Source organism: Suncus etruscus (genome assembly GCF_024139225.1).
Source record: "Suncus etruscus isolate mSunEtr1 chromosome 15 unlocalized genomic scaffold, mSunEtr1.pri.cur SUPER_15_unloc_1, whole genome shotgun sequence".
Taxonomy (NCBI): domain Eukaryota; kingdom Metazoa; phylum Chordata; class Mammalia; order Eulipotyphla; family Soricidae; genus Suncus; species Suncus etruscus.
The window spans coordinates 820,053-832,638 of record NW_026060286.1 but is presented as its reverse complement, the minus strand read 5'-3'; the positions used below and the strand labels follow the sequence as shown (position 1 = coordinate 832,638).

Genomic DNA, 12,586 nt, shown 5'->3' with positions numbered 1-12,586 from the left:
GGTTGGTTCGAATCCCGGTGTCCCATGTGGTCCCCCGTGCCTGCCAGGAGCTATTTCTGAGCAGACAGCCAGGAGTAACTCCTGAGCACCGCCGGGTGTGACACAAAAACCAAAAAAAAAAAAAAAGAAAGAAAGAAAAGAAAGTTGGACGGTCCCACACCCAGCTAGCTCTGCCTCCCTCTTTATTTCTCTCCTGACTTAGGAGTTTGGCATAGACCCCTGACCTTCTCTAATAAACAAGATTGATATTGATCAGAGTCTTGCCTGCAAGACCCCAGGGTCTCCAGCAACGTGGGCCCATGTAGAGTGAGTCAGATATGACAGGGAGGCTCCTGTTCCTCTAGCAAGCCTATTGAGACATGGGGTTATTCCAAGTCTGTGTCCACTAGTCAGCAGAGCTCTCTGAGCTGTTAGTCCCCTGTGATGAGTCAAACCCTTGACTCTCCTTGAGGGTTGTACTGGGCTCTAACCCTTTTATACTGTCCTTTCTCTACACTGGGAAATTCATTAGAGCCATAACTGGCAACTCTCTTCCCAATTGGTTCCATAAGCAATGCTGGGGGTGGTATGCATTCACTGCCCCCTTCTGCATTGGGTCCACAGTTCCAACCATTTTTGTCTCCCTGCTTCAGTCTCATCTTTGGGCCGTCTTCTGAAGTGGGTTGGGCAGTCCATTTTTGGTCCTCAGTTTTCTTCCTCTAGTGACTTCTTCAGGTGTGATGCATACATCCAAGTCCGGATTTCATCCATTTTTACTGTAGTAGGACTTGCGAGAATGACTATTCACAGTCCTTTCTACCAGGGTCTAATCCGGTGTCTGATTACCCACACTTGATCTCTGGGGCTGAAGTGGTGGGAAAGGACTGGCTTGTTTTTCCTGCAAGGTCTCCATGCTCCTGTGAATTTTGACCAGATTGGCATAACAATTTCCCTTACTCAAGGCAGAGAGGTGGGGCTCTCCCTTCTTTTGCAAAAGAAATAAATACCTTTGGGGGAACACCTTGCTCTTAAAAGAGCAATGGAAGGATATCTGCTTAGGACAGACTATGGCTGGATCCACCAGCATCCCATAAGATCCCCCCAAGCAGGAGCGATTTCTGAGCCCAGAGTCAGAAGTAACCCCTGAGCATCAATGGGTGTGACTCAAAAACAAAAACAAAACAAAACAAAAAACATAAAGTAATTGAATGAAAACCGGTCGAATAGGCATATTAAGATAATATTTTGTGCTCACTCGTCAACGATTTAAACAAAGACAGGGGCCGGAGAGATAGCACAGCTGCAGGGCTTTTGCATTGCAGGTGGATGACCAAGGACTGACTGTCCTTGGATTCCTGGCATTCCTTAGGTTTCCCTGAGCCTGCCAGGGCCAATTTGTGACAACAAAGCCTGTAGTAACCCCTGAGCCACACAGGCTGTGCTCAGGATTTTCTCCTGCTCTGCTCTCAGAAATTGCTGCTGGCAGTATTGGGGGACCATATGGGATGCCAGGGATTGAACCTGTCTGTCTCGGATCCACCGTGTTCAATGCAAACGCCCTGCCGCTGTGTGATCTCTCTGGCCCATGCAATGAAATTCTTTCAAAAATAAAATGCATAATGCTATTAAGAGCTGAGTGCAAAACTGAAAACAGGAGTGCCTGATGCCAAGCTGCTGGTGTCCCTTTAAGAGGTTGGCGGGACGTGATTGTGAGGTCATAACCGCTCAGCTTCTTTTGGGTGTCCCTTTCCACTTTGGTCCCTAGGCTGCTTCCCTGAGACCGGAGAGCGGGTCGTGGGGTCCCCGCCGGAGCGGGGGTCCTGGAGGAACGATTTTCCTTTCCGGCTTTGAGCGGCTGCTCTGAGCGCCCGCGGGTGGAGGTCCCGGGTCTCGGCCAGGTGAGCGGGGCGGGTGGAGGGTGGGGACCCCGGGAGGGTCGGGTTGGCCGGGATGCGGCCCTGGAGCGGACAGGCCGAGCCAGCGACAGTTTGGTTTCTTTTCCTTTGCTCCTCTGATGATTCAGGGGCGCTGTGAGAGATGGAACAGGCGGAGAAAGAGGCGAGTGGGGAGGGGGAACGGCCGCCCAGGGCGCTTGTCTTGGCAAGTGGGTGAGCGGGGTTCAGCACCGACACCCCACGATGATCTAGATCTATGGGAAATAGAGCTGTGATCTATGGGGAAGCGGCGATACGCTAGAGGGAATCTGCCCCCTTCACTCTCCACCTCGCTCCTGGGGAGTCATTGGGGGATCCAGGACTTGAGCTTCCCAGGAAAGTCTGGCCTGGCAGAGTTCTGACTGCAGAGCCCCTCCCCATCAGCCCTGATCCCCGCAGGATGTGCTCACCCCCAAACACATTCCAGAACAAAAGCTAGATTAGAAAGTCTCCAAGACTGGGCCAGAAAGATAGCCCAGCAGGAGAGCATTTGCCTTGCCTGCAGGTTCCCCGATTCCCATATGGTTCCAAGGTTCCCTGTGCCTGCCAGGAGCGATTTCTGAGTACTGAGCCAGGAGCTGCACTGGGTGTAGCCAAAAACAAACAAAAACAGGAATTCCCCAGGGTTGAGAGGAGATAATGGTCCCAGGCAAAGAGGTCCTTTGTTCCAAGTCGGCTTTTCTAGGGTTTCTCCCAACCTGCCTTATGGGCTTTCCACTTTCATGAGTGTCCTATTTCTAGGGTGGTTGCCAGGGGCAGGGTAGGGGAGTTGAAGGTCTTTGATATTCCTCTCTTGGCCTCTGCTCCTGCTGAATCTCTGTGGGAAACGGGGAGAGTCCATCCTCTGGTCCCGCAGTGGCCACAGGTAAAGTTACTGTTCTCAACCCCTTTGTTTTTATGTACCTCAAGGCTTTATTGTCCCAGGGTCCCTTCCCTGCCTGTTTGCTTCCAAACCTTGAGGAGGTCCTTCAGGAGTTTCCTAGGAGACAAAGAGTTTCTGTGTGTGTGTGTGTGTGTGTGTGTGTGTGTGTGTGTGTGTGTGTGTGTGTGTTCCTATGGGTCTGAACTGGTGATCAGGGGTGCAGCCCATCAGGCATTTCTGGTCCCAGAGCAAACACTTCCAGTGAGCGCAGGGTTATTTCCTCCTCAGTGGTGCTGAAGGCTATATTTTTCCTACAGGGATTCATGCAAACTGCCTTTCTGCTTCTCTTTCTAAATAATACACACTCGTAAAGATGGGCTGCATCATCAGAACTGCAGTTCCCAGGTAGGGGGAGAGTGTGAGCTTAGAAAAGGACAGGGTGGGAGGACAGGTGTAGCACCCCAGCTTGGGTTTGTAATGGATTCTATGGGGAGTCTGAGGTTCTTTCTGGACCAGCCAAGGACAAGGCAAGTGCCCTCCGTGCTGTTCTGTATGTTCAGCACAAAGTTCTTCATTCGTGTTTTGCTGCTGTTCCCAGATGCCAGGCCAATACGTGGGCACTTGTCTTCTCACTATCTTCACTCAGGACCCTCAATGGGGGTCTAGCCATTTCCCGGGTTCCTAACTGTCTAAACTCTGGGTGAAGAATTTTCTGCCTTATGGAAAACAATGTTGCTGGGTCCTTTCCTGCATGTGGACTTCCCTGTGGAATTTCGTTTTGATTTCTTTGGGCTCTGGAACCTCAGGTTCTTTTATTTTGTATATGATTTTTTCCCATGTTGAAGTTACTAAGGGCTTATTCTTGCCTCTATGCCAAGGATTTACTCTTGCAATATATGGGGACCCAATTATATATCAGGGATTGATTGACCCTGTGTGGCCTATATGCAATCTGCTAGCTCTGTTTCTCACTCCCCTGAAGTTATTCCATGCAGTTCAGATCTTTTGTTCTTCACTTTGTAGAGTCTCCTCTCACCTATGCTCCCACTTTTCTTTTCAAAGCCTTTCAAAGTTTGCAGCCCCATGACTTGTAGATCTAAGAGGGAAAGGTGAACAAATGTTCATTTGAGAAGTCATAGGGATTGGGAGTCAGGTCATTTTTATCTGCTCAAAGTGTGTGCTGATTCAGAAAAACACAGTTTGACTCAACCATCTGACCCTTAATCTTCCTTTCTTTTTTATTCCTTCTGCCATGGAGGTGATGAGCTTTAAGAGCGGATATGGGCTGCTGTGTATGTAGCTTTGTGGGAAACACCCAGAGTGACTTTTAGCTTTTTCTGCATCTATGCTGAGAGTTATTCCTCGCAATGTTCAGTGGACCTTGTGATTCTGCACATTGGCCCAAGTATGTTGGTGTGCATACCACTCTTCCTAAGAACCTACTCGAAGAATGTTCACACATCATGTTGGCTGGTCCACAGGGCTTCCTGGAGCCTGTCACCAGAAGTGCCCGTTGACATTGAGTTTGAGGCTGGTTCTTCCTGAGTGGAGAGAGCAGAGAAATTGCATCCCTTTAGGAAACCAGCGGTCCCTTCTTTACCTTAAGATTCTTTTTATTCAGACACGGTGATGTGTCCCTGATGTGGCTGCGAGTTTCTCCCAAGATGAATGGGTGTGTCTGGACACCTTTAAAAGAGAGGTTTATAGAAATTTGATGCTGAGACTACCAGCACCTGTGGGCCATAGTAAGAGCCTCCCTGGAGCAGGTGTGAGGAACAGACCCTTTGTTGGAAATCACATATCATTCAGGGAACTGAATTTTCAGTTCCCAAAACTCAAGGCCCTCCCTTTGTTACATTACTAGGGCCTACTGTGTCTTAGAGGAGTCCATTTTTTTTACTTAATTAATTAATTTATTATTTATTTTGTTTCTTGGGTCACACCTGGCAGTGCTCAGGATTTACTCCTGGCTCCACACTCAGAAATCACTCCTGGCAAGCTCGGGGGACCATATAGGGTGCTGGGATTCAAACCAATGACATTCTGCATACAAGGCAAATGCCCTGCCTCCATGCAATCTCTTCAGCCCCAATTATTGAATTTTAAATGTTATTCCACAGAACTGAGAGATAGTACATTATGTGGGTGTTTTCCTTGGCCTCTCTGAATCAGTTTTAATCCAGTCTGCACATTGATCTCATAAGCTTCCAGGGATATCCCTGAGCACAGAGCTAAGAGTCAGCCCTGACTACTGCAGGTACCTGCCACAATTTTCCTAAATGCCGCCATTCAATTTTTGTAAGTTTGGGGAAGCTCTTGACCACACCTGAGAGTGCTCAGAATTTAGTATAGGCACTGAGCTTAGGGACTACTTCTGGCATTGTTCAGTGATCAAATCTGGATCTGTTGCTCTGTACTAAGGTGCCAACTCCCAATAAGTCAAACTTATTCGAGAAAGTTTCACTTAAGTGTTGTTCATCAGTTGTTTAGAGCCGCACCACATCAGCACCTCTTGATTTTCTTTGGCTGGTGCAATGTAGGGGATCAAAGCTGAGGCTTTTATTTACAACAGACATTTCCCAATTACACTGTAATCTAGGCTGCACTTCATCATTTGATGGTTTCTTTTGTGGTACACCCAACAGAACTCAGGCTTCCATCTGGCTCTGCACTCAGGAGTCAACCCTGGCAGGGTTTGGTGGTGTTTGGGAGCCAGCCATTACCGAAGAACCGAAAAGCCTCCACACTCTATTATCACAGTGTCACATCCTCTTGTTCTAAAGATGAAGGGAAACCTCGCGATCAATGAGGGAAGTGGGTGTAATGGATTCAGTAGTGATAAATAGCCCATGCTAAGGAATGAGTGTGAATCTGAATCCAACTTTATTGAATGCTACAGTGATATATTTCTACATGATTCTCACGTATGAGACAACCTACATTTTTTTTCCTGAACTGTCAAAGCGATGGTACATCTTGTTAGCAAGAGCTTATTAGTACATGCTGTTTTATCTATAAGTTTCTTCACAACAGACAAATCACAGGCCTTTATTGTGGGTTACGAACCTTCTGAAAGATAAGCTCCGCACCGCATCAGCATCTCTTTATTTTCTTTGGCTGGTGCAATGTAGAGGGATCAAAGCTGAGGCTTCTATTTACAAAGGACATTTCCCAATTACTCTGTGATCTAGGCTGCACTTCGTCATTTGATGGCTTCTTTTGTGGTACACCCAACAGAAGTCAGTCTTCCCTCTGGCTCTTCGCTCAGGAGTCAACCCTGCCTTGTAAGGTCAAAGCGATGGTACTTCTTGTTAGCAAAAGCTTATCAGTACATACTGTTTTATCTATAAGTTTCTTCACAACAGACAATTCACAGGCCTTTATTGTGGGTTACAAACCTGCTGAAAGATAATCTCCAACTAAAGTGGACAGAGAGGTGTCTCTTTCTCAGACAGATGCTTCCCTGGGATCAAAAAGGCATTTTTTTTGAAAAGGCATATTTTAACACCTCAAAGTTTTTACTCCTAGGTCAGTCCCTGAGTGTCAATTCTGATGTAAATTAAAGGATTAACAAACTGCCTGGTGTTCCTATTAGGGTTCTGAGGGAGCAGGCTATTTAAAGACACAAAACATCCTTTCAATGCCTAACTTCACTTGGAGTATTACAAAGTTAATTTTTTGTTTTGAGTCACAACCGCCAGTGCTCAGGGGTTCTTCCTGGCTCTAAGTTCAGAAATCGCCTCTGGCAAGCTCAGGGGACCATATAGGATGCCAGAATTCAAACCACCATCCTTCTGCATGCAAGGCAAATGCCTTACCTCCATGCTCTCTCCGGCCCCAAGTATTACAAAGCTAATTTTATGTTTTACTTAATGCTAAGTTTTCCAGATAAAGGGCCTCATTTTCCTATGTAAATTATTAATTGGGAGGTAAATGCTCAAATCTATACATACTTCGCACAGCAGAAGGGAGATTCATATTTAGATCAAATAAATATTTGGAGCCATCAACAAGTAAAGATTGAGATATACCACTCTACTTGTCAGGAAAGCAATCTCTCTTTGAGATCTGGTTTCAGGTAGCCATGCTTTTACCATTGCACAGCAGGCAAACTGGTTTCCAGCTTTCTCTAAATTATGGCGGTTGTATAGTAACCCCAATTTTTTTTTTTTTGCCAGGAAGAGGGACACTCACAGCAGCTCTCGAAGATTACCCTTTGGTCTATGCTCACAAATTATTCCTAGCTTCCCCTTGAACCTTAAAGGCCACTAGGTGTGGAAACCAGTCAGCCAGTTGCATCCAAGTAAACGCTTTCCCCACTGTGCTATTGGTATAGCCCTCATTTTTTTTATTTTGAGCTTTTAGGCCATACCTAATGATGGTGAGGGATTACTCCTGGTTTGAAACCATATGAAACCATATGAATAGCTATGGATCTAACACTGGTCTATCACAGTAGAAGGCAAAAGTGCTACCCGCTGTGTTGTTATTCAGGATCAGCCCCTTAATTTCAAGAAATTTTGCACTCTTGTCATCCTGGCAGTGTTTGCTGTTAGTTCTGGCTCTGCACTCAGTGCTCACTCATAGAACAGCTCAGGGAATTACAGAGAGTGTCATGATCACTGCACATTGGCCCTTTGTGAGCCCCTACTTGAATGATTGCTTCCCCACAGTATTATTGCTCTTGGCAGACTTGAGGGACCACGTGGGATGCTGGGATTCGAACCAACGTTCTTCTGCATGCAAGGCAAATGCCCCACCTCCATGCTATCTCTCCGGCCCCCTATGTTGGATTCTTTCATTGAAACTGGTCTTATCTGAGTGATAACCAACATGCAGAAGGAAAGCAGAGATTCTTTTATTTATCTGTACTGTGATTTGGCTACTTTCATCAGGGACCTAGACTCATACACAAGGGTTGGTAGTTGCTGTCCCCTTCCCTGTCTTTAAACCATGAAACTTTTCTCTGGACAGGTTAATTCAGGGTGAAGCCTGCGCTGATCTCCTGGGTGGAAGAAGGAGCCCTTGGGAGGCTGCAGAGAGGTGTGTTTGGAGGTGAGTGTGGGAAGAACCCCAGGATCAGTCCCTGTAGAGGTGTGTGGTAGTGTCCTGGGCAATTTGGAATATGGGTGCTCAGCAGTGTGTCCTGGATACGGTGTGTGAGGGTTCTCTCACTCCAGTTCATGGCTATTGATGCTAAGGCTCACAATGTTCTGGAGCTTTGCTGTCTTGACCTTCCTCTTCCTGCTTCCCTGCCTTTTGGTATTTATAGCTGGTCCTGTGGTTCTGCACCTTCATCACTCTTCTATGCTCTCAGGGTAGCTACAAAACCCCTTGTTGTCATTCCCTTCCTAGGGGCAGTTTGACGCCCCTCTGTTCTGTGTTTTCATATACTTGTCTTTGCCATTGGATCATTTTCAGTGATTCCCCAACTTTTTTATTCTCTCATTGTACTTGGTGCTCACACTGGTGCCTGTGCTTCTCAAACCTTTCTGGTGCACTCAGAGACCCATATTGGATGGCCTTGATCAAACCTGGTTCCCCTCCTGCCAAGTAAATACCAGTTCTTAGGAATACTAAGAAATATTTTGTCTGGTTTTTTTGGGGGTAGGGGTTGGTTTTTCTGTTTTTGGTATGCATCATACCCAATAGCACTCAGGGGAAACTCCTAGTTTTGTGCTTAGAAATTGCTCCTGGAAGGCTAGAGGAACTTATGGGATGCCAGGAATAGATCCCAGGTCTGTAGTGGGATCTTGTGCAAGGCAAACCCTCTACTGCTGTGCTATCTCTTCCTAGATTACTTAACTTAGCTCTATTCTCAGATATTACTCCTGGCGATGCTTTGGGTAGTAAATTTAGAAATTTAACTTGGTTCCAAACTTGCAAGGTAAATCTCTTTTAGGCTGTCGTAAATCTCTGTTCCACTAGAAATGTATTTTTGATATCTATATTTAAACCACAGAGAAGTGAGCCCAGCACCATCCTAATGTGGACGTCTTCAAGTTCCTCATTTTGATCTCAATCTAACTTCCCTATTATGGAAGATGATTTAGTAGCAGAAAACAATATCTAGTCACTTTGTTGCCTACTCAACTAAGTTTCATTCAAGTCATTTTTCTGTATTACAGGCTATGGAAATCATACAGTATGCCAGGATTTGATGTTGGGTTAGCCACATGCAAGGAAATAACTTCACTTCTGTGTCTTTTCTCTGGCCCACTAAAAAATAATTTTTTACCTATACAGTAAAACCATTAATGAATGAGCCCATGATACTGTCATGACTGTGGGTCTTTGAACAGTTTACATCCCATTAAATGTTTTTGTGGCTTTTGGGTCAGTGCTGGCAGTGTCAAGGGTTACTTCTGACCTTGTACTCAGAAATGATTCCTGTTTGGGGGCTGGAGAGATAGCATAGAGGTAGGGTGTTTGCCTTGCATGTAGAAGGATGGTGGTTTGAATCCTGGCATCCCATTTGGACCCCTGAGCCTACCAGGAGCAATTCTTAGTGTAGAGCCAGGAGTAACCCCTGAGCGCTGCCAGGTATGACCCCCAAACCAAAAAAAAAAAGAAAAGTAATTACTCCAGTTTGGAAAAGGTGGAATAAGGTATATCAGTGATTCAACCATGCAGAATCAGCTGTATGGAAGGCCAACAACCTCAATGTTTTGCATTGTTCTGGTTCATTAACAGATTCTTACATTACATATTTGGTTTGGTTTTAGTGTGCAGACCTACTCTTCAGAATTCCACCTTTCTACAATTTAGTTTTGGAAAAGGAACTCCAAACAGCTGTGAGATGGTAAGATTTGTAATTCCTAATCATTTTTATTGTGGTGGCGGGATATCAGTGGTGCAAACACATAGGACTTATCAACTTGGGTCATATAACACAGCCCTTGTACCACAACTGTGGTCTCTGTACCGTTGGAAGGATCTGGAGCCCAGTGTGAGAAGTCACCCATTATTTCTATGTGAGTGGCAAAATCCATTCAATGATTTGTCTACCCAAATCATATATTATTTTTCAGAGCAAAGAAATTCTGTGATTATTGTGGAAACTGGTTTAGGGAGGGAAGAGATGCAGTGACTTTGATTTAGTAGGTCAAGTGTTTCTAATGGTTGTCCATTGGATCTGTATCCTAGTGGGAAGGTCTTTTCTCATTGTAAGTGGAAATGGAAACTATGTCTCATTCAGTACTGTACATGGTCCACAAGCCTCCTCTGGTGTGATCAGGGAACACAAAGCCAGAGGAAAGAATAGCACTGCCTAGAGGGACCCCATAATACAGTAAAAATTTAAAACCATGAAAAGCGAACTCATTGGTGTTTGGGAGGAGTATGCCTACAGTGACTTTTGTTTTATTTTGGAGTGACAACTGTGATAATAAGGGGTTCCTCTAGGGTTGGGCCCATATTAGATGTCAAGGATTGATTTCTGACTAGACGCTCCTTAGTATCCCACTGCTCTGGATGTAATGAGGTATTAAAATTCTGATACAGCCATTTCCTTTTGTTGTGCCTAAGATCCCACCTGGCCTTTAAGTTATATGCTAATATGTCTAACACTGAGCTGTAACGAAGGCTGAAACAAGGATATGTTTTATGTTTGTTTCAAAATGGTGCTACCTGAGGGTAGATTTACACTTCTGTGCTTTTTTACTGAAGTAGTGAAGTAGAGAAATTTTTACAATTTTGGCTCTTCCACATTCATAAAATTTGCTTATTCTACTACTGAAAATAATAAATGAGCCATAGCGTTCAAGTAGGGATTGTACATTGGGCACGGGGAACTAGGGTTTAATACCCGATATCTCCAAAGATCACTTCAGCTCTGCCACTATGATCCCAATGCTCAGAGCTAGAAGTACTCTCTGAGCATTACAGGGTATGCCCTCAGAATCAAAAAGAGAAAAGAAGGGCCCAAAGAGATAGCATGCAGGTAAGGCGTTTGCCTTGCGTGCAGGAGGATGGTGGTTTGAATCCTGGCATGCCATATGGTCCCCCGAGCCTGCCAGGAGCGATTTCTGAGCATAGAGCCAGGAGTAGCCCCTGAGTGCTCCTGGGTGTGACCCAAAAACCAAAAAGAGAAAGAGAGGGAGAGGAAGAGAGAGATAGAGAAAAGAAGTACTAGCTACCAGGGTCATGGAGCTAGTACAGTAGGAAGTGTGTTTGCTTTGCACTAGGCCACCAAAGAGCAAATACCTGGCACCCCCACGAGTTACCAAAGTAGCTTGAGAACTGATTTTTTTTTCCTTTTTTAAATAATTCTCAATACATACTTAAGTACATAGATCCTTCTAGATGTATGTGCTAGTTTAAGTTAAGCGTAACATCTTAACCATTTTTGCAGAATTGTGTATCGAACCCAAGACTTGTACATACAAGGCATGCACTTCAGCATTGAACTATATTCCCACTTATAACTGAGTTTTGAGTGTAGACGCAGGAGTAGACTGAACATTTCTTAGTTTGGCCCAGACGCATAAAAAGTAATTTAAGTGGCCAGAGAAATATCATGGAGTTAGATGTTTGCCTTGCATGCAGAAGGATCGTGGTTTCAATCCTGGCATTCCATATATGGTCTCCCAAGCCTGCCAGGAGTGATTTCTGAACATAGAGCCAGGAGTAACCCTTTAGTGCTGCTTCTTGTGACTCAAAAACCGGGGGAAAATGTAATTTAAAATGGGGCATACATTGGAGAAAAAGTACTAGGATACAGTAGCCTCAGACTTGCCCGAATGTTATGGAAGTACAATATTTATTATTAGAGCCAGTAAACATGGTGAAGAAGATGAAATGAAAATCAGAACAAATGTTTGCTTATTTGTTGGCTATACTTTTCCCTATCAACTGATCTATAGAAGAACGTGCAAAAAGTGTCAGAAATAAGTTCTGGACTAAGGCTAGATGTCAGATTAAATACAGAATCCCCACTGAGAGGACACCCTTGTGGGACTGGTAATTACTCATTTAGTGTCCAGAAATAATAGTTTCTGCTCCTCTGTTCAGACTATTTGTTACCTACCTAAGCCTATTTCTATCTGTCTTCAGAGACATCCATACATGTAGAAACTTGTTTAAGTGTGATGGTTATCACACATGAAGGGTGGTTTTGAACATGGAGACTTGGGGAGAGGCTATTGGACTAACCCTGTGCTGTTCCATAGGAAAGCTGCAACACACGCTGGGTCGTGCGTGATTCTGTGCTATGGGCCACAGCCTCGAGGGAACAGCCCTGCCTATATCTTGATGGGAATGAGGACCCTGGGGTCACCTGTCCAATTGGAGGCCAGAATGAGGAAAGCGTCCTCGCAGTGGAGACCCAGTCTATTTGTGACCTCACTCCTGAGTCTGCTCCGTCCAGTCCCTGGATTCAGAACCCCACAGTTGAGTCACTTTCTGCCAAGCAACCAACAGTGTCTTCTCTGAGCCCCACACTTCGAGAGGCTCACAAGCACATTCTCCATGGCATGATGACTCCCACATGCAGTCAATGTGAGGGGGACCTCCCCTGTGTTTGGCACAGTGATGTGCCCTCAGATACCCCTAGTACACAAGAGTCCACTGACAGTCAGCAAAGTGGATACACTCTGAGTCAATGGTCACACCCAAATGATCCTCAGGAAGTTGGGAAAGAAAACAAATGGCATATTTGTCCTGAATATGGCATGGCCTTCAATTCTTCTTCTTCCTTGATTGTACCCAAGAAAATTCAGGCAGTAGAAAAGCCTTATACATGTCAGGAGTGTGGAAAGGCCTTTTCTCAATCCTCAATGCTTATTAGGCATATGAATGTTCATACAGGTGA

General features: G+C 45.2%; 1 long non-coding RNA gene across 1 annotated transcript; it reads left to right on the top strand.

Moving 5' to 3' along the window:
- Positions 1-7,740: 7,740 nt before the first annotated feature.
- LOC126000443 (uncharacterized) lies at positions 7,741-12,173 on the top strand. The gene is made up of 3 exons (XR_007492746.1): positions 7,741-7,830; positions 9,501-9,577; positions 11,946-12,173. It is a non-coding gene; the product is annotated as an uncharacterized LOC126000443 (long non-coding RNA).
- Positions 12,174-12,586: the final 413 nt, after the last annotated feature.